General features: G+C 43.0%; 2 long non-coding RNA genes across 2 annotated transcripts; one reads left to right on the plus strand and one right to left on the minus strand.

The window, feature by feature from the left end:
* The first annotated feature begins 239 nt into the window (after positions 1–239).
* On the plus strand, positions 240–21289 carry LOC135298648 (uncharacterized). Its single transcript, XR_010360684.1, has 3 exons — positions 240–343; positions 19107–19247; positions 20206–21289. It is a non-coding gene; the product is annotated as an uncharacterized LOC135298648 (long non-coding RNA).
* LOC135298649 (uncharacterized) lies at positions 20793–26743 on the minus strand. The gene is made up of 3 exons (XR_010360685.1): positions 26612–26743; positions 26113–26264; positions 20793–24054 (listed from the first exon to the last, which is right to left on the minus strand). It is a non-coding gene; the product is annotated as an uncharacterized LOC135298649 (long non-coding RNA).
* Positions 26744–27151: the final 408 nt, after the last annotated feature.

The following is a 27151-nucleotide window of genomic DNA, read 5'->3' on the forward strand; positions in this document are numbered from 1 at the left end:
GCTCATTGGAGGAGGATGGTGTGGAAGGCAGGCAAGCAGCAGGGCCATTAGGGGCTCTGGCAGAGAGGGAGGAGGTGTAGGCACACAGTTTTTGGTGATTGGGAGTGGGACAGCTGAGCCTCATCCCCAGTGGGCACAGCTGTGAGCAGCACTGACAGCAATGAGCCAGGGAGTGCCCAGGGCACTGACCAACCTCCAAAGGGACAGAGGGCACGCAGGGGCAGGGCATCAACATCAGGGGATAAAAGGCTGGGCTGGGGGACAAGGTGAGCAGATGCTGGCAGCCTTCTGAAGTGACAGGGTGTTGCTCTGTGTGGGCAGACTCCAGAGGCCTTCTGATGAGGTAAGATGTTACTTTGTTTGGGCAAATGCTTAAAGCCTTTTGAAATTGTGTGGTGATACTCTGTTTGTGGTGGCCACCTCAGCTGTGACAAGGAGAAATTAAATGGGAGCACTCTCAGAAGGGAATGAACAAAAGCTGTGGGGAATGGCTTAACTATTCCAAGAAATCATTTAAGGCAACTGGGCTATGCAGTTGGGCACCCTGTTGGATCAGAAGTGCAAACTGAACTGGTACCTTGTAGGATGGTTCCATGCAATTTCTCTTTTGTGCATTTTCTGTTTGAGAATAACCGTGGGAAAATTTTGTTGCTTTTCTGACTGAGGTATAGGGAGCAAAGCTTGTTGTGTGTTGTGGTGGGTTGGTGCTTTCCTGGACTGTGGCATGAACTACTTCTCTACTTTAGTGCTAATTCCTGAAAATCTGAGTACATTTAGGACTGCATTTGCTACCTCATGCTCTTGCAGACTTAAAAAAGGGGAAGAATTAAAGTAGGGAAGAAGGGGCAAGGACAATTGGTTTTCAATGTTTGTTTGGTGTGGTTTTTTTTTCAACTGGTTTTCAGGAAGATAAAAGCTTTTTTCAAGGAAAAGGCAGGAATGAAGAGGGTTTCAAACAACATGTTTCACATAAGAGTGTTATGTAAAATGATAAACAAGGGGGATTAATTTGAAGGAGGGAGAAAATAGCCAACCACCTTTGGGAGCTGGTGCAGAATTGATGCTGCACCAGGTATCCCTCTATATTATGCATTAATGTTGCAGGGGAGTATGGCTAAATCCAGAAATGTAACCTCAACGCTGTGCCCAAAGTCTCCAAGCTACAGAGACTGTATCTTATGCAGGATTTATTTTTGCGTAGGTTTTGAATTGAAAGTAATGAAACCTTAGCCAACTTCCATTAAATTTTGGAGTACACGGGGTAAAATCAGTCATGCATACAATCCCACTACAGCAAGAAAATTGCCGTAAATACTGTGGGTCTAAAAAATCCATTGATGGAGAGTCTTTTCTATTCTAGTTTGGGCAGCACCTCTGAGGGGATTCCTTTTTTCTGTACTACCTGAGGACTGTGGAGCTCCTCATGCTGAGGAGAGACTGTTTTCTGTAAAACAAAACCACCACTTGTGCCCTACAGGAAAAGCAAAGAAAAATGCATTTGTATTGAAAATTCTGGATAAATACTTATATATTTTTTTAATAATCAAAATATGTTATGTAGACAAATCTAAGTGGTTGAAAGGAATGCAAACAATACTGATTGCTTCCTACTTCCTGTAGTGTGCTGACATCAGGGTGTGTGCTGCTGGTAGGTGTTTTTATTATTTGTATGTGGTGTTGTTTATGCATTTAGAAATATTTCTAAGTGATGATTTCCTTACACCTAGATGACCCTAATTTGATTGAATAAATATCATCTCCTAGGGCTAAGAGTACGAGTAATGCCTATTGATGTTTCTTTTGCTTTATCAAACCTAGATTTGCATTTTTATTAATTCTTAAACATAGGTCACAGGTTATTTCACTATTCTTAAGATCATTTAAAAAGTCCCCCACCAAACCATTGAACTGACTAAACCCTTCTTTCCACTTTACATAAAGAATAAGAAAACTGATAGCCTTTCTTTAGGGTGAAATATGGCTATATTAGACCAGTATTTAAACAAATTTATTGTTTTTCTGGAACAATTATACTTAGCTCATTAAGATTATTGTGCATGATTTGCATGTCTAATAAATAATGCATATTCCAGCTAGTCCCTGGAAGCCCCAGAACAAAGACAAACTCCCAGGGGACTTCTGGCAGATAGAAATTTAACATAAAATATATATAAATGTCTTAATAACTTAGCACTTAGGGCTTTCATTGGGGTGTCTGAACCAGGTCCCTGCCTGCTCTGCTGCTTCCTATTGTTCAGGACTTGCCTTGCAACAGCTCTCTGAGCTAAAGAGGCTTTACTTGGTTTGCTAGTTTTGGAATACAGTAACAGTCTGGTTTTATGTGCAACATTTAGCATTGTGTAATGAAAACTATTAGCAGTTGGGTAAAAGTAAAACTGGATGTCGGGGAGGAGAATTGGCAAGGGACATTCCTATGAGCTGTGGCGCAGCCGTGAGCTTGCGTCTTTCAGCTGTCCCATGAACCTCCAAAGAGCAGCGAGGAGCAGGCCATTGTAGCTACCTGGCCCCTGGGCAGGCCTAGAAGTATTTTCCATGCCCTGGGTAGGTTTTCATGTGCCTCTTGCTGCCATGCCTTCCTGCAGAGGGCAATTCGGCTGTGATGCAGCGTGCTGGCACCAGGCCTTTGACCAAGGCTGTTATTGCACCTGCACAGGGAGGCTGCAACATCAAAGGCAACACATGAAAGGGAGAAAACCCCCAGTAAATTCAGGGATCTGATTATTTGTGTAAATCACCACAGATAGGGCATCTTTCTTTGATGTAGCCAGAGCAGCAAAAGGTTGGGAGGTCGTACTTGAGTGTAAACTGCTTCCCAGCTCCAGCATTGATCCTTCTCCAGAGCAAGGCTGTGGTGCAGTGCTTTTCCCCTCTCCTTCCTCCCCCCTTTTAGAGCTTCCATAGAGAGCTCCTGCTCATTCATTATGCCTCTGCTGGAGAGAGCAGTACCAAGAGATGCTGATGAATAGCCCTCTTTTGGCATCCTCAGGCCTTCAAACTAGCCCTCCAAATACGAATTATAAGGATATTTCAATGAAGCTTCAATGTGCATGCTGAAATCTCCTGGGAATCGAGCTAGAGGCACTGCAATAAATTGTTTTTGCAAAATCAGGTTCCTGTTGGAGACAGGTGCCCTGAACCTGGGAGATGCAAACTGGGCTCCTCTCAGTGTTGACAGGCAACCCAATGCTGAATGTTGCTCTGGACTCCAGTCTCACCCAGATGAGAGTGAGCATATTGGTTTTAAACCAATAAGTGGGAAATTAAAAAGTTTACTTAGTGTTCAGAACCTTTCATAAAAAGTATCTGCTGTTTTAATCATACTTGATCAAGATAACTGTAGTTCATTTGCTTAAGCTAATTATTTGGGGCTCTGTTATCAGTGTCTGCCAAATAATGTGGAGTTTTATCCTGGAAAAGTCTGCATCAAAGGAACTGGGTAAAATCCCACATTGCTGGTCCATGCTAAAATTGGCTGACTTGCCAAGCTTGGTGCAACTGTTTAAATGAGCTGCAATTCTTCTCTTTGCTGCCCTGCTTGGCTTGGAATCCACAGGGCAGGCTTGATGCAGGAACCCTGCAGAGCACAGAGTCTGAATTGCAGCTCAGGCTTACTTTGACCTCACTCCTGCAAGCACCTAATCACGAGAGAAATCTTGGTGAAGCCTGGGTTGTCTTAATGGAACAAGATATTTTTAAGGTCTGATTTTGTTCTTGTATTTCTTATGCCACAAGACCTCTGTCTTCCTGTGCTTTTAACTGCAAAGCATCTTTTGAATACAGAATTCCAGGGCTATTTTTCTCTTCAATGTAATAAGGGAAATGTTTTAGGCTGTGAACTTGAAGGAACAGCGATGTTCCTGAAGTGGAACTCTTTTGTCCCTTATGTCATTATTATTCTATGGGTATGGGTGAATTATCAATAATCACTTTGGAGAGGCAGGATGTCCAAGCTCAAGTCCAATGGTTTCTGTAGATTGGGCAGACAACTGGAGAAAAGCAGAGATGTACTGACAAACTACCCATGGGATATTACAGTGATCTGTCCCATAGGGCTGTTGAGTGGATTAATTAGTGATGCTTGGTAAAAGAGTCACAATTAATGTATTTTATTAGTCTGCTTTTTTTTTTTTCCCTTTTATTTCCTCTCTCCATGAAATTGCCTGTGAGAAGCCTATGGACTTTTAAAAATGCATGTAATTGGGATAACAGTCTGGATTTCAAATGCTCAGACAGCAAAGCAACCTTTCTGTCTGCACTGTCACATAGAGGCTGTGTCCAGGTCACAGTCCCAAAATGATGCTGCAAATGCATCCCCTTATTTCCTCACCTGCCCTCTGAACTGCATAGCTGAGGAAGGAGCTCGCTCTCACCTCTCTGGGTCTGTAACACCTCCAGTCCTGCCCAGCTCTAGGACCCACAGTGAGTGTGGGACTCGGTGAGAAGGGCTGGCTGTTCACTCGACCTACAGTCTGTGCTCCACTCCAGAATTTTTGCCATCAGGCAGCAGCGACATCCTTCAATAGCTTGTGCATCAGTGGATGAATTTTGCCTTTAACATACCAGGGATGAGCTGCTGCAGGCAGTGACCTACCCTCTTAAATCAATGAAGATGACTTGGAGGGAAAAAATGCCAGTGGTGATGAGTTTAGAAAATAAAAAGCACATTGTTGGGGTAGTATTTGAGCCTGTATTATGGAGGGGAAACAGATGATCTTTCAGATCAGGCTAGCAGCGACTTAAAGATACTGTAGTGTTTCAATCCTGAATTCCAGACAGCTCTGAGAGAGGAAACTGCCATTTCCTATCCCATAATAATGCATAATTACTTTAAAAATACTTCAAATGCATCCTGAGGCACAGAAAAATATCCTACATCTTGAATACAGATTATGCACAGAGTACACAGGATGAAACAGGAAAAGTGTTCTTTGAAAAGCATGCCTCATATACATTTGTTTGGCTGGAAAAAATTTTTGGCTCTTCTAAATTAATTTTAATTGTGCAGTGAATTCATGCTGGAGTGGAAGTCTCTAGTGAGGTAGAGAAAAATACATAATATTTTCTTTACATGCAAGTGGCATTTTAAAGCATCACACAAAGAAAGAAAATTACATCTGCATCATAGATTTTATATTTCATAGCAAAAAAAAATTGCATTTTAATTCTCATGATTTAAAGCAATGGATTAAATAATATGCATGAAAGCAGACCAGTCACTATCATTTTGGCGAAATTATCCATTCATGGTTTCAGAAGGAACCAGGCACTTTATGGGGTGGTGTGTCAGGAAGGGGAATTAAAATTCTCAGGAGTTAATTGCCTGGGATTAACTTTTAAATTCCCTGAAAGACATATCCAGGAAAAATGTTTGTCTGTTTTTATTTCTGGCAAAGCTGTTTCTTCTCATGTGAACATCTCACTGAAGGTACGATCCAGGTGTAATTTCCAGAGGAGTGAAATGAAACAAACTGCCTCCACAGATGCTCCTCCCCAGCCCTGATAAACAGTGATGGGGCAGTGAGTGCACACATTTGAAGTCCTTCTGGCTTTTATCCCATCTGATTAGATTAATCATGGGATTAAGGAAGTATTTTGGGAAAGGCTGCAGCACTCTGATGTTGTGACAGGCTTTCTCTGAACGTCTGTGTGCATAGCCAGGGTGCTGCTCCTCAGCGGCTTTCTGTAAGGGAAGGGGAGCAAGCCACTCTGGGATTGCATCCCTGGCATTGACACCAGCATGGACTTTGCTCTCCTGCCCGGGCATCCTTTGTATCCCAGAACACTGGAGTTGCAGTGCAAATTGTGACAACATGGACAGACCTTGGAGGGAGGATGTGGGGGGAGAGGGTGGGAGACAGAGACCACTCACCCCTGAGTTTATGTGGCAACAGAGAAACTTTATTTCCCAAGCCCTCCCTTATAGAGGGCATTTGAAAGCCCTGGTCTGGATACTCTCATTGGCTTGAGCTCCACACTCCTTCAGGTTCTGGCCAGTGAGGTGGCTGCAGCCTTGGGAGATATTTGGTTGGCCAAGACTCTTCTCAATCAAGGAGACAGGAGGATGCTGCTCCAGTGGGTCTCCAAGTGCTGCTGGAGAAAGCTCTGACTTGAGCCTGCTGGTCTGCTGCTGCACACTGATTGATTAGTCACACATTGATTAGTCCTGAATTGCTTTGGACATGGTGTTGGACATCAGTGTGCCCAAAGCGAGCCTTGCACCCCCCACAGATGTGATTATCCCTGTCCTCTCTGGCAGTGTTTAGTGGGACAGGGGGGCAGAGCTGGAGGTTCAGCCCTCACCAGCCAGTGCACTTGGAGCTGCTGCTGTTCAAATCTGAGGTGGCTGACAAACAAAGTATTGGAAATTACATTAACAGTGCTCCAGGTAGCAGTTTATGAGATAGCCAGTGACTGATGCATATGAATGACTAAACCCATTAGCTTTTCCTGCTAATATTTCCACTAATGGTTTCCAATTGGTTTCTCACACAAGGGAAGAGAAAACAAAACCATTTGGTCTGTGCTAAGTAGAGCTGCAGAAAGTGGTATAGTTTTAATAATTGCATCTTTTTTTCTTGCCTTTCTTTCCCTGAAAGCATACAGGAAAAGTGACAAAAGACCCCATCTAATAATTGGCTTTATGTCAGTGCTCTGTACGAGGCACTGAAGGGACAAAACCCTCCTGGAAAGCCCAGGGGTGAGCTGCAGGGATGTAGCCAGGACATGAGCCAGGCCCCTTCGTGTCTGTGCCTTCAGCCCTGGGCTGTCACCTTCTGCCTCCCGAGCCAGCCTTCCCCAGCTAATTGTCCTGCACTAACACAAAGGGGCTTTGCCCTCAAAGGCAGCCTTTAAAAAGCTGCCTAGAGTCCCACCTTGCTGCCACGAAGGGGTTTCTGTGGGACTCTTTTCTGCCCTGCTGCACCTTGGCTTTTGCAGCCCTGCCACCTTGCGTGGGCTCTCTGCGTGGTGTTGGGGCACACAGGCAGCTCGGCCCTGACACCTTTTTTTGTGTGTTCCTTTATGTGTGCGAGTCTGCCAGCTTCAGCAAGGTGTTTTTTTCTTAGCTAGGTCTGCGTGTGACAGCTAACATGTAGATTTTTGGTTTGCCCAGCTCTGGGTGAGCCCCTTCAGTCAGCTCTGCTGTGGCAGCTTCTCAGTCCCTGGGTTCAGAAATATCTGTGGATATGGTTCCACCCAAAAGGTTGGTTTTTCCAAAGACTGTTTTCTATTTCTGCTTAAGCACCATCACTAACCAAGTCTTCTATTTATGCCTTTTGTATATTTATGTACGATGAAAATGCACCAAATTCCTTTAAGCACATAGAAAACTCAACTAGGATTTAATCTGCCTGGTGCAAGGACCGGCTTTCTAAGATAGTTGGCATCAAGTTATTTTTAAGAGAGTGCAGTTTTCTCTTAAAACTTGCAGCTTGCCCAGGGAGAAGTCTGGGTTGTGCAGGGGTCAGTGCTGCTCCTGCCACTGCCACCTCAGACCTTGGCACTGTCAGGTCATCCTTCCAGGTGATGCTCTGTGTTTGTATCTCTCTTCCCAGCTTGGTGCTTGCATCAGCTTTGCCAGAGATCCCTGGGGACCCTCTACTCTCATCAAAAATGCAAAAAGTGGGATGCCTAACTATGTTTCTGCTGTTCCTGAAGGTGCTGTGCAGTGCTCAGGTCAGCCACCTCACTGGGACAAAGGAGGTTGAGTGTACCCTTACTCAGGTACTTTGCTGCTGGTACTGCTCTTACTTCAGGGAGGATGGGGCTGGATAACTACAAAATTATTATTTACACATTTGTGTAATGAGTTTATCTATCAGAGTTTTTCACTGGACTGAGTTGAGGGAGGTTGTTTTAAAATTGTAGCTCCTGTACCCTGGAATGAGCCACCCAGTGCTCAGGTTACCCTATTTATGGTTATGTCTCAGAGCCCTAATTTAAAAAAAAAAAAAAAAAAACAGTAAAAAACAACAAAACACAAAAAAACCAAACCTCAAGTAGACATATCCAGTTAATCTGATAAAATGTCAGAATACTTCTATGTACAAGATAATCATCTGCAGACTTCCTATGAGTGCTCTCTGGGAATAATGGCAGCCTTGTTCAGGGAAAATACCTGGACAAAACAGCACCTTTTGAGGCAGGTAATCATAGTGATAAAACAACCTGCAGCAGAAATCAGCTGTAGCTTTTGCTGCAGAACTCCTCCCACATAAAACGCTGCATCCCAATATCACTAAAATTAAATGAACATCCAACTGCTATATGTAAAAGTGGGTGTAGCCCCTGGTCCCCAGTGCAGTCCCCTCTAAACCAGTGAGGCTGTGAACTGATGTAATTAGAAACTGTGTCTTGAGAGGCAGCTCCAGGCAGGGCACAAAATGGTGGCTGGTGGCTGGACCAGCCCTTCTTGCACTTGCCAAGTGCCTCTGTGCTTTTGGTTTTCACTTCTTCTACAAATACCAAGCATAAATAGCAAGTTGAAATGTTCCTTGTTAGAAGTCAGCTTTGTGGTGGGTTTATTTACTGCTTATTCCAGAAACAGTTTATTAATTCTGAACAGGAGGAAATAGAGTATTTTTTCTTATTAAATAATTCTGGCGATCCTCTTAATATTATTAGGTTGTTGGGTTTTCTTGTTTGTTGGTTTTTTGTTTTTTTTTTTCCCCTAAGTGTTCTCATTTTGAGGCAGCACATTTATATTTGGGAAAGGAATGGTCTCAGTAAAAGGGCTCCTGACATGGTACACTTCTGTCTTACAAATGGTATTACTTCATTTCCATTCAGCTTCTCTTTTCCTGTTTCATCCTCTTCTGGACAAAGAGACACCAGGAAACATGGCGTGTAAGAATCATAAATTAGAAATAACTTCTTTCTGTAGGGCACAGCTTCCAACATTACTTTCTCCATTGCAGATAAGGTTTTCAGCCCCCTTCTTCCCTATGCAGATTGTTAACAGTGGATCAATAACCAGGATTAAAAAAAAATAAAATATATATATAAAAGCAGAGTTTCAATGCAATGAGTATTTTGCTTCAGGAAATCCCTCTAAACCAGAGGCTGCCTTGAAGGCATTTTGTAATTGCCTGTTTTAGATTTTCCTACACCCCTGTCTTCCATCAGAGCCAGGGTACAATTGATCAGAAGCAGGAGGATGACTGTATTAACTTCATTTTGAAGCTCATTTTGAGTTGAAATTGGAAACTCGAGACAATCTTTGCTCTTGAGAAACTAAGAGTCGCTTTATAAAACTGTGAATTGAATTTAAATTCTGGTCTTTTCTTTCTTAAGTTGTCATTTTTTTCCTGCATTCCCTCCTCATTTTCATGAACAAAAGCTTGTGAGGTGATCACTTGTAGTACATTCTAATGGTTCTTGCAGGGAGATATTTCACTGTCAAATGTACCACTCAGAATTATGAAGAACACTCCAGTGAAGAAGCTTATTTTCAAATTAAAAACAATTCTTTTCCTGCTTGGGGAGCAGTGTTTCAGTCCTTCACTCAGGAGATCAGCATCTAACTGGTGTTTTAGAGGTACTTATTAACAATAGAATAGAAGTCTAAATCCCGTGTGATGAGCTCAGCAGGTTGGGGCATGGTGCTGACAGCACCAAGGTTTTGGATTTGTTCCCCTATGGGCCATTCCCTTAAGAGCTGGACTTGATGATCCTGGTGGGTCCCTTCCAGCTCTGAATATTCTGTGATTTAAGTGACCTGTGATTTAAATGTTTCTCACATTTGTCCTACTAAAGATGAAATGCCTCAGACCAGAGGCAGCAAATGAGGACAATTTTATGAAAATTTCATGTGCACAGGAAGTTTCAGATAATTGCATCTGAGCCAGACTTATTCCTTTTCTTTGGAAAAAAGAGCTTTCAGCTTATGCCTGTGAGGACAAAAAAAAAAAAGTTACATCTTTCTCCTGTTGTTTTGGATTCTTTTTGTTTCCTTTTCATTACCACGGTCACCTAATTACTCCCTGTACATGTGTGTTTCCTCTGCATCCCCCCCATCATCTCTGCTGCATCCTTTCTGGGTTTCCCCTTCCATTTGTTTTCAGCTTCAGCCCCACTTCTGGCCTTACTGATCCCTATGTCCTTGTCCTCATTTCTTTTCCAGACTGAACTCATTTCCTTTCTTGGCCATATTTCTCCTGACCCAGTCCAAGCTTCCTTTACACCTGCCCAGAGCTGTTTTCCTGCCAGACCCCAAATAGAGGAGTTGTGCTATGAAAGTCTCTTAAAAAGGCCAAACATTGGAAGAGAAAATGCTTTTGTTGTTTGCTGCATTGCTCTGAATTCAGACAACCTGTGGTGATCCAGGTGTGGGTGCCAGTGAGGATTGCATCAGATATTGGGTAGCATGTACCCTGAAAACATTCCTGAGCACAAAAAGACAGATGCAAAATTTCAATAAATTAGTGTAGCTCAGTTGTCATAATCAAATTATATCTTACACCAGATGTGGATTTGATCCCTGGAGGAGGAGGATAGCAGAGATTATGAAATAAAGCACATTGTGTTTGCTGGTTTGTTTGTTTTCAGTGCAATAAACTTCCAGAGCTTTGTTTTGCATTATGATGACATTGCTGGCACGTCTGTACTTTATCCCACGGAAAAAAATTCATCCTAGCCCGTTCTGCTCTGAGCACAAACTTCTCCATTTACACTGCCCTTTCTGGTTTCCTGTCTTGCACTTGGAGCTTTGGTTTCTTTGCTCACTTTAATTTAAAAGTCCCCTAAAGGCTGGTCAAGCACAGAGCATTAACCCTGTTAAGAACTCAGTTTGACCAGAACTTGTAAAGTTTCATTCCTTGCAGCTCCCCTTGCTGTAGGATTAGTTGGTGCAGGGTTTCCTACATTAGCCCTATGTAAAAAGCATCATAGGAAGCAACCTGGAAGTTCATGGCATTCACATTGGAGAAGGAATCTGCAGTCAAAAATCAGCTTTTGTTTCAAACCTGGCTGACCCAAAAGGAAACATTCAGAGAATGGCCCTCTGCACTCCTACTTTTATAGTGTGTGTGTGTGTCATCTAAGGAGGGTCACAGAGTTACAGCTATGGTGTCTCAGGCTGTGATCTTGCCACATCTTAAAGGAATGAGGCTTTCAGGGCTGGTCTACCTTTGGGAAGCTTCCAAAGAAAAGTTAAGTAAGTGCTAAAATGAGTGACTTTGGTGATTTAAGAGGTGGAGCTTCCGTTTCTGTACTAATCTCCAGCCAATGCCCCAGCATGGTGCTAAGGAGAATTATGCTTTGTAGGTGTTATGTTTCTGAGGAAAGGAAAAATGGGGATCTGTTGGCTTATGTCTGTTTTCTGTCACTCTAGGATATATGCTATAGGGAAGTTTTGTCTGTTAAAAGTAGAAGAGAACAATTATTTTGGGGACAGTTAAATTTCTGCAATAATTTGTTTTAGAAGTTGTGAGGTCTTTGGAATGTATCAGTGCAGCATTACATTCTTATGATAGGTCAGGCATAGTAAATGTGCCCACACTGGCCACTGATTCTTAGTGATCCTTAATGAAACAGGGAACAGCATCTAGAATAATAATTTGCAGAATGCAGCTTGGTATGTAACCAAGTGTTCTTGCTAACCTTTTATACAACAAGCTGAAACTTCAAACCCTGGTCCTTGTATCATTTTTTTGAGGGATTTTTGTATGCATATTCAAACCATGCTCCTGAGCTCAGATAAGTGGTGCTTTGTGCAAGTTCTTACTTTGATTTGGTGCACTTAAATGGTCTTGCAAGATGCATCTGTTGGCTCTTTCTGGGAAGGCATCCTAGCACACTGTGTATGCAGGGACAGATAAAAAAGCTGAGGAAAAGTCACTGGCATAAGGAATCTAATAACTTATGTTGCTATCTCTGAGATATAAATGTGGGGAACAGCAAGAGGTCCTAGTTGGTCGTGGTAGAGGGAAAGTGGCAGCAAGAGAAATGGAGATATTTACAGGCCAAATATTGTTTTCCCCATTGGAAAGAACAGCTGTACTACTGAAAAAAGCAGAATGTCAAAGTCAGGTAAACACTGATTTCACACTTATTTCCTGCTGCTACACGAAGCCCAAACAGGGTCGTGTTTGCAGTGTTCTCCTTTAGCAGATGCATGCTGAATTTGACAGACTCTCTCCTGCTGGACTGCACACTGTCCAGTGCATTCCCTGTACTCCATCAGCACCTCTCTGTGATGGAGATCAGCTGCACCATTTCCCAGATGGCTACAAGAACATCTCACAGAACCCATCTTTCTTCTTGCCTCTTGAGGCTCAGGGGATGTTTTTGGAGTTGGAGGGAGTTTCTCTACTTCTAAATACAAATGGCCATTTCAATTCCAGCCTTTGGAAGTCATCGTTTCCTCTGGGATGCAAGTCCAGAACACTCTAGTGACAAAAACCTTAAGGTATAAAACCACTGTGGGACAAGGGATTTGTTTGCTTCCTTTTGCAGAGACTTCACCCAGCACTGAGGTTTTGCTGGCTGATGGGCTACAGGCACAGAGCAAGGCAGGTCAGCATGAGGAGAGCTTGCAGAGGCAGCTGCAAGGCTTGAAAAAAAAAATGAAAAAAAAAAAAGAATCAGAGCTCTAGCAAAGCCTAATTCACCACCAGGCAGCAATCACAACAGTTATATATAAATGCAGTCTGTGCAAAATGGAGTCATGGTAATTAAGCTTGTGACTTCTTTTTTTGTTTGTCTTTTTTTTTTTTTTTGTAATGTGGCTGGAGAAGCGGTTTTAAATTTTGGTGTTTAAAAAAGCCCACCCTCCTTCTGTTTTTAACACCCATTCTGAATGTTTTACTGCTTCTTCTGAAATGAATTTGCCTCCATATGTCATAGCCATTCCCAAGGAGAGATGTCTGATAGTATTAAAGCCAATACATAAAACACTTGGGCTGTGATACCCATTCTGAATATCGTGGGGCTTAATGCCCTCAGTCACCATACAAAACTCTGACATTTTGAGATCTGTGTATACGGTGCAGGATGGAAATGCAAGGTAAAAAATTCAGGCTGTCAGACAAATCTGGTGGAAGCTGGACAGGCCACTTTTAGATGCTGAAAGAGACATAGCATGTGTTGTACTTAATAACTGGAAATTCTATGGCTTCTTTTTGCCTTGCTGCTTCAGTCTCTTAGTCACAAAAGGCTCTACAAAATCAGTGTGCTGAGTTCCAACCAGATCAAATAGCAACATTCAAGTTATTATAAACCAAAATGTGATATAAAAAGCTTTATTGCTTCCAAGATAATATAATGGCTCTACTTATAATAGGAAAAACATTTTAAAAAAGGATGAGAATACTACTTATAAATCCATGGCTTAACCTAAGAAAGTTCTTGTTTGCTGTTGAGGCAATTCCAGATATTCACATGCCAACCTACATTATCCTGTTTCTTAGGCTGTAGGAAATTCCACTTACATCATTGACTTCCTGCTGCTGTGGAAAATAGGCTTTGGTAATGGTTCAGAGTTAGAATTATTCCTCACCTGCCTTGTTCTTCAGTTCTCCACCATGCCAGTTTAATTACCCAGAAATTATTAGTGTAGTCCTCATGGTCTAAAAGCTATACTGGCCACAGAGAATTGCTAAACTGGGGAGGAAAATGTTGGTTTCTACCCCTGAGAAGGGCTGGGATGCCCCTTTGCAGAGCTTTAAAGGTCAGCTAGAATGCCTTTATTGCCTGAGCAGAGCAGGGGGAGAAATGTTTCTCACGACTGAATCCCAAATGCTGCCATGAGCTGTTAGATTAGGATTGCTGCTGCGCACCAGAGGTGCCTGATAGGAGCTGCCCTTTCTGCTGCTGACGGTTTCCAGAGGTATCAAGCAGCTGATAGAGCAGTCTCAGCCCTTGAGGGATGTGGCAATGACCTTCAGTGAACCAGCTGGGGTGGGATTTTACTTTTTGGTTGAGGCAACGTGTGTGGATGAAGCAGGATGGATTAATATGGGTGGGTTTATGCCTTGTGCCTCATCCCCTCAGTTTCACTGTGGACAAGGTGTATTTGTTGATTGTGTCTGGTAAGCAGAAGGAACAGATGAGAGAGCAAATAAGAAACAATATCCACAGAGGAAAAGAGAGGGTCCTGATGGTACTGGCTGCAATTTGTGCTTTTTGTCATAGTTCATACATTTTTAGTATTATCAAGGATTTCTTAAGGCAACACAACAGTAAGGACAGCTGATCTTCCTACCCCCTTGCCTGCTGAGAAGGGATGCAGAGCCTAAAATGGCAAACATTATCTTTGCTTGAGAGGAAGTGCTTTATTGGTTTTACATTCACACACCCAACAATATATTTGAGGAAGGTGATCCTTACCTTAGCTCTGGAATAAATATTTATTGATGTTTATGGTGAGCATTTTGCAAGTCCTGCATTCCCAAGCAAGGGCACTTGCACATGAGCAGGAGGTGCCTTGCTCATCCATTCCCACCCCCCTCTTTTGGGTTTGCTTTACATCTGATGTGCTTGACAGAAGCTCCTTCCAAGGGCAGAGATTTCCAGCCCAGGAAATATTATTGTTTACTCAGATTATTTTGCTGAGAAAAATGCCCTGTTGTGATATCAAATGAGAAGAAAACAAAGCAGGAGATGTGATTAATGAGCTGCCTGTTGACGTGGGGATGAGTGGGCAGATTAGGCACAAGGGCAAAATGAACCAGCTAAATCTGGGTGCAGAGAGGGTTTCTCAAAGTGATAAGGGATTTGCACGTGCTTCATTCTCGAGCTGCTATCATAATTCAGGATCTTGGATGCTGCTTATTAATAGTGAAACTGGGAGGCTTTGCCAGTCTACACGGGTAGTAATTAGCCATTAGAGTGTAGTCCTGTTTTTTGTAATTAACTTTGTGTCAGAATTTCTTTGTTTTGTGAATGCTCTCCACAGATAATGAACAATCAACATCCGTTTTACTAGGTACTGTTCAATGACCTAATTTTCTTCAAGATATATTCCCTTCTGGTATTACCCCAAATTCCCTTACTGCTTGCTATCTGCTTCCCCTGAACATGCTTTGGAGGGCTTGAGTGAGGATGGCATGAGTCTGAGGGCTTTTTTTAATATTATTCATTTATAGCATGTGTATGAACATGCAGAATATTTGAGAAATCTCATGCAGAGTAAGTAGATAATGCATAATTTTAGTATTTGTGTTTATAGTCATATCCAGAGGCTTAATGGGGTTTGTTAGAAAGGATTATCAGAGACAAATATTGATGGCAGGAATATTTCTCCTTCCAGCGACCCCCTTTAATCACCCCCATGAATCACATAGTTATTACACCATTTCAAGAACTCAAAAACCAGCAGAACCTCCCTGTTTCCTAAACCTTATTCTTTCCACTTCCCTCTCACCAGCTGGAAATAGGTGGATTGCTAGCTTAGATATCTATGTGGCAGAAAAATATCCACCTCTGCACATACAGGCAGGGTCATCCTGTCATACCACCAGATAAGCCAGTCCTCTGAAGGACCACTTTGCTGCTAGAAATGTCACCAGAAAAGGAACTTGGTGCATTTCTGCTTTGTTCATCACTAAGGGAAATTAAGCCTAATTGACCTAAAGGACATTCTTCTTCGGCCAAATCCAAAGCGAGTTTCCAAACGGAAACCTCCACGAGGAATTTGTCATCCCAGGGCTCCCTGATCTGCCTCTGTGCTCAGAGCTGGGATTCACAGTGTTTATAAACCTTCCCCTGTTTATCCTTAGGCAGTGCTTGGAGAAAACGCATTTATAGGGATCACTTGTATTTTGTAAGAACTCCACCCACAAGCTCAAGGTATCCTACAAAGGAAGAGCATCAAGGTCCCTCCAACACCTGACCCTGGCTCCTGCTCTTTCTGTCCCCTCCCTCTCAAGCCACCAGCTCTGGTGTTCAAATGCTCACACAGGAAGGTTCTACACAGGGAAACTCAGAGCTGCTGCTGTGCAAATCACTGCAAAGCATAGCTTGGCTGAGCCTTGTCCCAGATTTTCAGCTCTTTCCTTACAGCCTCTTAATTTTCCTTTTAACCTTAAAGCAATTGAAGAAGGGGGAATATAGAGGGAATTATTTTTATTTCAGGCAAATAAACTAGCTCTTTATGAAATCAGACTAGATTTATAACAGATCTCACCTGCCTCCATTTAAACAACAGGCAGCCACCAGGTACAGCATTGCTGCTGTCCATAATTGTAAAGGAGCTTGGATGGTATAACACAAATTGGCTCCCAGGAGTCATACAGACTAAACATAATAGTCCATCAGCTCTAATTTTCTGTAAAAGTGGTTGGTAGGAACTGCATTAGAGGAGGATGTTAAGAATCATGCATTACAGAAGCTGCTTGCTTGAACTGCTCTCCCAGAGGACAATTTTTTTTCCTAGGTATGCACTTCTAATTCCAACAGCTCCCTTCTGTACCTATTTTCTTAGGTAGGGGGGTGTTTTTTTTCCCCCTCAAGTTTAGATTTTTATTTTTATTAAAAAAAGCTATTTTTAAAGTCATGCTAGACTTCTCAAATGTCTCAGGGCAAGTTCCACCACTCACTAAGTGAACATGTGTTTTCCTTAAAACATGGCAAACAGGAAACCCCTGTCCACTGAATGCCCCTTGCCTTTTCTGAAAGTGAGTAGGTTTAGATTGGATACTAGGGGAAAGTTCTTTACTGTGAGGGTGGTGAGGCCCTGGCACAGCTTGCCCAGAAAAGTTTTGGCTGCCCTATCTCTAGAAGTGTTCAAGCCCAGGCTGGATGGAGCTCTGAGCAGCTTGGTCTGGTGAAGATGTCCCTAACCAGGGCAGAGGGGTTGGAAGTCAATGGTCTTCAAGGATTATTCCAACCCAAACCATTCTATGATTATTTTTGTGTTTGTAAGAATGGCAAGCCTAGCTCACCTCCTTTATTTCCTCCTTTATTCTGCTTTGTTGCATGTTTACTTTCAATCATCTCCTTCATAAAGTAAGGGACTCAGTCACTCAGAGCAGTCATCCCTGCCCCTGTGTGCTCACAAAAGGGCTTTTTGTGGGCTGATCTGAAGGCACTCATCCTGCTGCAAGGTACATTCCCTTCTCCTGCTGCCCCAAAAATACAGCAATTATTCTAAAGTGAGCGTATCACATTTGCTTGCTTCAAAGCAGCAGCCTCTAGGCTTTCTCCTTCCCAGCCCTGCTCTCCCAGCCAGCCTGACTTCTGAGAGGAGGAGAATCACTTCACGTTAATGGTGGATTTTTGAGGTGAGTAGTGTATAGGGTACTTTGTGGCGTAGCACAGAAGACCATAAAGCTTTAGAAAAAAGGTTCCCTATTTATTGCAGAGCACCTTGTTTTCCTGTGAGACTAAAAGACACAAAGACCTTCTTTCCCTCTAATCAGGTTACAGCATTACAATATGGCTCTCTTTATAGGGGCCATTAGATCTTTTCTTTGGGGGAGAGAGAGTTCTTCCCGTAGCTGTGATGAATTAACTCTTTTGTCTGCACCAGAAGGTGCTTCCCTCAAGCAAGCTTTTTTAGGCTCCACAAAGCAATCTCAACAGCCTGCAAGTTGCATGTTTATTTTACTCCCTTTGTTTCCAGGGGTACTTTCTGAAGAAAACACCACACAAGCTTTATGCTACCTCCAGTGGCTTTCTTCACCTGCTGGCTTTGTTTTTTGTATGCCATTAGGTCTCTGGAGAAACCTGGAAAAACTATAACAATATCTAGCAGTGTAAAACTTTTTAGGAAGGCTGTCAGGGAAGACACTTTGGTGTTCATTACCCAACCTGAATTCTGGACTGCAAAGGCAGTGTGAAATTTCTACCCACCAATGCATCAATTTTAAGAAGGAATCCTTTTCAAATTAAATATTTGTCTTCATTCAGTTGAGTAGTGTGTGTATGGCTCAGTATCATACAAATTTGTTCCTGATTTGCAGCTTCTCTTCTATTTAGTTAAGCCCTAAATAAATAGATACAGATGTGTAGAGGTTAGAATACCCTGTTGCTACAGCTTTCTATTAAAGAAAGTCATAACAGAATGTTATTGTTACTAGATAGCTTCTTGCATCTGAGGAATTCTTCTGCAAGAACCATTGAAAAATGCTACATGTTCTTCTGAGCTGAGATTTGCCTATCTGCCTGAATTTATGGTCAGAAATAAAAACTCTGTGCTTTTTATCTTGGGACCCATCCATTATTGAAGTGTCATTTCCCTGTGAAGCCAAAGTGCCACAATGAAGCAACTCCTTTCTGAGAAGAGAGTAAAAAAATGGTAGAATTGAGATTTTTGGTAGAAAGGAGATCTTTTGAGGGAGCTGCAGTGACCTTGGATGAAGCAGCAGTCTCCAGGAGGGAAGCAAAGCAGCCACCTTGCAAGCATGTGAATATACAAGTGACAGGTTTTGCTGTAGCCTCAGATGATATCTATGCCATCCACGGATACTCACTGTAGCAAACAGGGAGAGCTCCAAGTTCTTGGACTCTCTGCCTGTGCTCTGCTGCTGCAGAATTAGTGGGCAAACATCATCTAGGCTGGATGGTCTCAGAGGGCTTTTCAGGCCTTAATGATTCACTGGTTGCACATGCTGAGGAAAACAGATGCTGGGTGGGATGAGGGTGAAGGAGATCAGTTTCTTGGCCACTCTGCTGCCCCCTGGCACTGACCTTGTAAAGGTTTGAGGACAATGGCCCGGTTTATCCACTGTTGGAAATGGAAGGATCATTGCTAGCAAACATGATTTGTTTCATTTCCCTCCTGTTCTCTGCTCTGTCTGGCAGGAAGCCTTTCTGCTGGCAGAGCCTCCACCTTACCTGCTGTCCTGTGCCTGTTCCAAAAGTACCAACGCTCTTCCTGCTGTAAAAGGCTGAATTTGGTTGGAAGATGTCAGTCAAAAATCTGCTAAGTCCTATTATAGACTCTAAACTAGTCAGTGGATGGTAAAGTAGGGGTTAAATATGTCCAAAATGAGATTGGAAGGAAAATTGGAGGACACCACCTAATTATGTATTATTTTTAAGGGAAAAAAAAAATGAGGCGTTAAATTCATGCTATTAAGTGCTTTCTGTAAAGCCAAAATAAGATGATTGCATCTGAGTAAAGGCTGAAAAATCCATGTTTTCAGTCATGAAATCACAGATGTCTATGGTGCACTGCCATGTGTGAGACTCCCTCTGACTACAGCCCACACAGGATCTGGAGAAGATCCTACCTACAGCTGCCAGCCTGGGCAGGTTGAATTTTGCAACCCCCAGCACTCCTTCAGGTAATTTGAGGTTTATCTGGCTCTGCTGGTTTATTTTTGTTAGACTTTATTTTAAAATGTAGCTTCACAAGTCATTCACCATTCTGCAACTGTATCAAAATGATTTGGAATTTAGAAGAATAATTAGTGTCTCAAGGATCCTCTCTTTTTGCTGGCAGTACTTGGCACAAGTTGAAATGTTTTCTTTCTTTCTTTCCATCTCATTCTTTTATTCATAGATACACACCTAACATACGGCAATTTTTTTTCTCAATTTTAATAATACTTTGAAAAATTGAACAATAGCACAAATAATGTGTTGCTTCCAAACTACTTCTGAGAGAGAATGACATCACAAAAATGTTTTAACCTCATGAAAAGCATTGGCTGCTACTCAGTATTCTGCTCAACTTTGTTATCACAAGCAGAAATGCATGATTTCCCTTCCTTGAAGCCACTCTAATTCTCCTTGCGTGTTATAAGGTCTCCTTCCTTCAGGAAATGAATCTTTGTTCCACTTGTAAAGGAAATTTTCTCCTTCCTAGGTCATACTGAAAGAATTTTGGTGTTTTCTTGAGAATTTGAGGCTCTTGTCACTGCACTTTAACTCAAATTTCAGCAATTCTAAGGACTTTCTTCATTTTATTTTAAGACTGTAATGGCTTTTCTTGTTGTTTGTGACTTCCCCCCCCACCTTTTTTTAGCTTGTTTAATTGAAATCTTGAAAACATTATTTAAGGATCACCAGAAGAGCCTTTTTGTTTCCTTTTACCTTCAAGAGCACATACCTTCAGTACAGGTCTGATTATTTCTCTTACTCTTCCAGATTGCTGAGCTCCTTCAGTCTTAATCACCTTTTTCCATTTGACTTATTTCCCACATACCAAAATCTGCTAAATAGTCTGCATAGCCTTGTCTTAATTAACAGCTTCTGGGCCAAGCAGTCATATAATTTAATTCATTATTCTTTGTACTGCAGAACTTTTAGTCCTGCCTTTGGCAAGACTTCTGAGCTGTGACTCTGCTGTCCACCTTTAAAACTGGGACAAGGATGCTCTTGAGGTTGCATTAAGAGTAGAGACATTCAGAAAATTCCAGCTGAAACTGGAGCCCATTTCAGACAGTGCTCACTGTCTTTTGTGGAAAGTTAAGCACAAAAATCAGACGTAGGCACAGTGGTCAATAGAAGATGTGATCAGGCTCTGCTATAATCTCTGTAAGGAAGATGATGCTGTTCTCCAGGCTTCTTATTTCATATCATCCTTTTGATCCCACTTCCTCCTAATAATGTGTTTTGTTAGCTAGCAGTGCTAATTATTATGGCATAAAGTTGAATGACCCAAACCAAGGAGTTCAAGTGCAGCTTGATGGCAGAAAATAAACAAGAAAGCATGGCAGCACAACTGAAAAGGCAGTGGGCGGCTCTTCAAAAGTATTTTTAAAACTGATATTGCCATGCTGCATTCATTCAGCAACTTAAAGGACAATCCTCTTCAGCCAAATATTATTCTGGCAGGAAAACTGAAGGAGTAAGTTAATAAATCTAGCAGTGCCTTTTGAAGAATATTTGCTAACACTCATGTCTCGTCCGTACACCACTCTCTCGATTTATACTCCTGGCTTCTGTTTGTCCCACAGAATGAACAGTAGGGTTAAAAGCAGTAGCAGGCCAGTAGTCAGAACCTGGTACAGCACCAGGATGATGCGAGATGCCAGCTCCCACACCTGCAGGAAGATGCCCTGCTCAGCTGCTGGCAGCCCATCAAAGCTGTGTCCCTTCTTTTGTGTGGCTGTGGCAGCCCTGAAGCACACACGGCGCAAAACCCACCGTGCCCTGATCCCTCCTGTGCCCTGATCCCTCCTGTGCCCTTCAGCACGGTCACCACATGGTTCTGCATCCATGCAGATGTAGCTGTCTCATTGTGTCATTTACTCGTGTCGTGTTTGATACATCCAAATTTGTCAAATGCCAGCCGCTGCCTTTGGAGTCATCCAAGGACTCGGACTCGAGCTTATGCCTGAGTGTGTGACAAATCAAGCAGCAGAGATGGTGAGGGCTCGTTCTGGCTTCTGAATGAGGTCAGCCCAACCTGATTTACTAATGTTTTCCATTCATAAACTTGCTGGTCTTCACCACAGCTGAAAATACTGCCGCAGACACTAAGATGTACTGCTAATCTTTGGGAAGTACATAAGAATAATTGAATAGATGTAACTGCCCTGACAAAAACCAGCTTTAAAGCTGGTTTTGGACTGACAGATATGTGACCTATGTTTGCCCTGATCTTAATGGGAATACCCACTAATGAGGTCTGTCAGCAGGGACAAGGAGTTTGTCTATTGGGGAAGTAGCAGTTGTAAAAGCAGGAATGCAAGTGGATGTTTCTGGGTCTGATGGAGAGGGGAAGATGAGGAGGAAGCATCTGCCTGGCTCACCCTGGGTGTCTTTTTACACCAGTGCTATTGAAGAGCACCAAGCTGAACAGACTTGCTCTCACCTCCACTTTGGGTGACAGTCACTGTTTATGCTCGGGAATTTCATACTGCAGTTATTTGAAACAGAAATGATCTCAAGATTGACAGGTCTCCTTTTCACAGTCCTAATTATTCTAGAATCTTCATGAAGACACAGAAAAACAGGATCACATTCTGCTTCTTAACAGGAAAAAAAAATTAAAGCAAAGAGAAATGAACACTTTTTACCTTCACAGCTGCTGCCCTCTTTTTCAGTGAGACAGCTTTGCTGTTCCAGTCTGTCGGGTTTATTGTATTTACTTTTTTCCTCAGATTCATTCATTACCACAGATAACCTCAGCTTTACCTCTTAATGATCTCAAAGTAAGTTGTCGGAATACCTGGGGAAAAGGAATGCTCTGAAATTACAGTGTCTTTACTGTTTTGACTATTACTATAGTCATAGATTTTGACTTCTCTCCATCTGTTGCTTTCTAAACCGACTAATGCACACCATGAAGGCAAAGAGTGGGGCAGAGCTCACTTTTTGTGCTGACTTAATATCTTCTGTCCTACCTCTGACCTCAGCTAAAACACTTAGGAAGGAAGGAATTCATCATCACCACCACATCAAAACTTCTGGCTCTGTAATATACACTGGCAGTATTTATTTTTCTATGCTACTCATCTTTATAAATCAGTCTTGCTGTAATTTTTTTCCCTTCTTTCTTTCCCAGGCCTACAACAGTTAATTTTCCTTCTCTGGGGGAACTACAGAAAGTGGTGAACCTAATTATGAGAGAATAGCTGTAGCTACAAAAATTATAATTTCTGATAATGACTTCTTCATTATCTTGTCTTCTGCAGCATGAATACAAGACCCATAGCTTCTGTTGCAATTAGAGAGGTGTTTGTTGATAGGCAAAGAAAAGAATATCCTCAGCCTGGAAATAATAAAATCTAGGGCAATTCAACTAAATGTTACACTGACAACAGACAAATAATTGATGCTTTGTCTATGACTTGCAGAATAGAAGAGTTGTATTAAAATAAGAAAAATAAGAGCTGTATTTATTCAGATGCTTTTGTTTTTCTTATGTTCCTTCAATATTTGAAGCCACATCCTTAAAAAAGAAAAAGCAAATTGGAAAGCTGTAAGCTTGCCAGCAACTTTGCAGACCTTACCCTTCAAATAATCTCTCTGCAACTAGGTGACAAATAATTTATTGTCTTCCTGGATTATGCAGATGTTGAAAATAACATGAGGTTTTCTTGGTTCCACTGTGTCCTGCTAGGCAGCTTGGGCTCGCCTCCACAGTACTGGGATTTGGCTGGCCTGGCTCTCTTGGATTCTTTGATGTTCATATGCTCTGCTGGACTTCCTGGGATTTGCTCCTTCCTGATTAGAAAAAAAAAAAGTACTTTCCCAAGCCCATCAATTCCTGGCACTTCTCTGAGCCATGAGTCACAGGAGGCTAATTGAATCAGTGGCGCTCAATTCCCTCCATCCCGAGACCTGTCTCCAGCAGCCCACACCGACTTCAGGGAATTGCAGCTGAGAGCTGCTGATATGCTGGATATATATAGGAGCAAGAAAGGAAGAAGGAGGATTTTGTGTAAGAAGGAGTGAAATGGTGACAGTTAAGTGACACCTGAGTAAATGTGGGTTTGCCACCACATTTGTGAGGGCTACTCTTTGGGATTTTTTTCAGACTGAGACAGATTTCACACCTCCCTGATTATTTATTCTTTGCCATCTATGCCTGAGCTTGCTGTGTTTCCTGTACCTTGCCCTGTCATCCCTCGTTTCAATCCAGAGAGGCAGGTTCAGCCATGCCCCACCTCCAAGTCTAGCCAGAGCAGCCTCAGAGGGACCTTCGGGAAGCATGGCCAGAGGATGCTTCCAATTCCAGAGATGCTCAGGGCTGTGAAAGGCAGGCTAGCTAGGTAATGCTCCCAAAAAATGAGTCATCAGCATCTTTCCACAGAAGCCTCTTTCCCCAGCTCCTGTGGTAGCTGTTACACTTCTCAGAAGAGAAGGAGAAACACCTCAGTCGGGAGCCTGAGCCACACCAGAGCCTGGGAGATGGAGGTGAGGGCACAAGTCTCCACCTGCCAGGCAGCGCTGCAGCCATGGGGCAGGCAGTCGTGTTCCTTCTTGCAGGCTTTCCATTGAGGCAGATTTTGCAATACCTTTGATTGCAGTTCATGAGGTTTTCAGAGCAGCCAAAACACACAAATTATACAAAAGAACAACAGAAGTTGAATCTTCATGTTTAGCTTGAATTTCCACTGGAGTTGTGTGTCTGGAAGGAAAATGAGACCTTCAAGAGGGTTTTGTTAGGATGTGTCCCTTTAGCACGTCCTCTTTCTCCTGGAAAGACAGAAATGCAAGCACTTATTAGTTCTCAGGTAGTGACACTTTTTTTTTTAATGCCAGAAAAAGCCTAGAGGAGAAAAACCTGCCAGCTGTGAGGATCCTAAAGAAAAGCCCTATTGATTTACATTTAAATGCAGCTGCCACTTGCCGGTTATAGCCAGCAAAGCAGAGGCAACAGGGCACAGTACTGAAACGCTGCAGGAGTCTCGTGTGCTCGCAAATCACCTCCCTCTGCTGCCATCCCAATAGCACAAAGTGCCAGGGAGAAAATGGCATGCAGAGCATGCCAATACATGGTGTTGGTGAGGGGCACAAGCAAAGCCCACCCAGCTCAAGGGGTGGCTTGGGGACTCCATTTGTGTGCACAGGGCTGCAGAGCAGAGAGGGTGGTGGAATTGGGCTGGACAGCAGGAGCTGCAGCTGCTCTCCTTCTGGCTGCCTCTCCCTATGTCCTGTGTCAGCCCCTGCACGCATAAAGCACTATTGTTCCAGCCCAGAAATTGTCAGGGGAGCATTGGACAGCATCGGGAACCCTGCGTGCTCCCTCTCACACCCACACAGGCACAGATGCAGGCAGTCAGCGCCAGGGTCCCACCAAGAGAGCTCCCAAAAAGAGCCACTGGCTCCAGGCTGTCCCTCAGGGAACTCGTGGGGAGCGCTCAGAGGGGTGGGAAAGGATGGACATCCCCACTGGGTGTGAGTTCAGGAACTCCAGCAGGCACATGCCAGCCCAGCAGTGATGGCAAGGAAAACCTGTGTAATGACTGAATGAATATATGGTAGCAAACTGAGTTAATTCATCGCCTTTTTGTTCCTCACTTGGGATGGAATATTTGACTTTTACATGTGATTCTGGGGTTTTCCGAGCCCTCTGAAACACTTGTGAGTGTAGAGTGACATGTACTAGCGATAAAAGGGACCACTTCCCTGGCGCTAGGTTTTAATTCTGCATATAACAAACACTTCTTTCTTTAGTATTTCTTTCAGCTCCACTTTTGAAGTTGATTTATATCTGCCTCCTGTTTTGCTCCAGTTTCAATCTTCTGGCGGCATTCCTTGCCAAGCCAGCCTGATGCCCACATGAGCCCCATTAAGCCACATGCTTCTGTATAAGCAGCAGTACATGTTTTTTCTGGGCTGAGCTTTGTTTGCCAAATCTGGGCCTGTATTCACAGATAATGGCTTCCTTTTTGTCTCCTTCTTCTGTGAGCTTTTTTTCCCCCCACATGCAGCCTTTTCAAAATTTAATGTGACCCTCATACATCATTTTTATCAGCCTTATAAACCCAGCATAGTACAGCATATGATGTATGTAAATTCATGCACCTAAAGGCAGAGAGGAAAAAATATTCTAGTCCTCTGTCAGGAACAGAGGATACCTCGATGTCATTCAGAATCAAGGTTTTTTTCCTACCTGAAACTATTAGCTACAACAGCCTTATATTTAGAATAAAAAGTAGAAATATTTTCTTTTCAAGATGTCACAAGTCATTTTTTTCAGATGGCTTCAGATGATTCGGAAATTCTCTCTCAAAGTCACTTTTCATTTTGAAATGTTCTTTTATGCTATATTGAAAGGGATTTATACAATAAATCCCTTTAAGTAAATTTTTTTTAAAAAAAGGGGACCGAACAAATAATATTTTGCAACATTATTTCACACAATGCCTGGGAGCTTTAACCTGTTTTTCTCACTGACGAGAAAATATTCCGGGGAGGTGCAAAAATATACTTTCAGCATGGTCGTATTTGCAGAGTTGCATCTGCATGCTGGATACAGGATGGTCACCAACCATCCTGTGAATGGGTGGGCCTTGGCCACAGCACCACAGATGTTTTGGGGTTGGAAGAGGCCTTAAACAGTGCAAAGAACCTGAAGCCTTGTGAAGGCTGACCTAGAACAAAGGCTAGACAGAGCTGAAGAATAAAGTAGGGATTTTTTAGGAGGCCTCAGTGGATCCACCTTGGGCAGCACAAGAGCCCAGCCAGGGCTACACCCAAAGTGAACCCAAAATGGCCACAAAATAGATGATCAGTCACAGGGTCTCTCACTTTTATAAGTTCTGCTCCATTTGCATGTTGGAGTTAATTGTCCAGTTATAGTTTTAGGTTATGAAGTCCCATCCTTCTTGTTTCTGTCTCTTCAGTCCATGTTGTTTATGCTCTTGGGCCTGAGATTTGGATCATCTGTCCTTGGTCCCCAGCTAGAGAAGGAATTGTTTTGTCTCCGTGCTCTGTGCAGAGAGCTCACCATCCCTTCATATGAAGCCCAGACCCACACACTAAAGCAGTTCAGAAACTGAAAAATATAAAAGCTAAAACCTGAGGCATCAAACCCATCTTTGCCCCGGCAGACAAGCGCAGTTTAGAGCCGGAAGCTCATCTTTCAAGGGCAGAGTTAATTTAGCCTGGGAATGGCGGGGAAGCTCTGCCACAGGTGAAGGCCTCGGCCCAGCGCTCGCGGCCATGGCCGGCGCTGCGCCAGGGGAGCTCGGGCCTCGGCCTCACAGAGGCACACGGGGCTATGGGGTTTCACTTTGTCACACTATACCCCCGGCTGTGGAGACTCCCTGATAGCATCTGGGATTTCTGAGCACTGCAGGGACTTCTTGTAAATGGACTGTGTTTGTCCTGGACTGAATGCGCTGGGGCAGACAGCTGATAAGGGACCTACAAGCTTGACATCAATACACGGTTGTGCTGTCATAACAATACAACCTCAGCCTCTAGGTTACAGCTTCTCAGGAATAAGGAATGCTCATTAGGGGGACAGATAATTGGGAGTGGTTTCTTCGAAAGGAAAGCCACTCCAGGCACTGCAGCGTGGAGGGCAGGCCTTCACAATGGTGGCATTGTTTAGAAGTCATTGGCATCTGCAAACAAAAATCTATTTAACTCACTGTTGCAGTCTAAGGGGAAAAAAAAACTCCAAACAACTAACAAATCAGGAATCTGTTATCCTTCTGCCCCAAAAGGAGTCAACAGATTCAGCAAATCTCTCTGCCGCTGTAGGTAGAACAGGGTTGTGTTTCTGAAGGTGTTAATATGAGTGCCAGAGATTCCCTTTGAGGTATCTGCTCTCCTCTGGTAG

Source organism: Passer domesticus, chromosome 4, assembly GCF_036417665.1.
Source record: "Passer domesticus isolate bPasDom1 chromosome 4, bPasDom1.hap1, whole genome shotgun sequence".
Classification (NCBI taxonomy): domain Eukaryota; kingdom Metazoa; phylum Chordata; class Aves; order Passeriformes; family Passeridae; genus Passer; species Passer domesticus.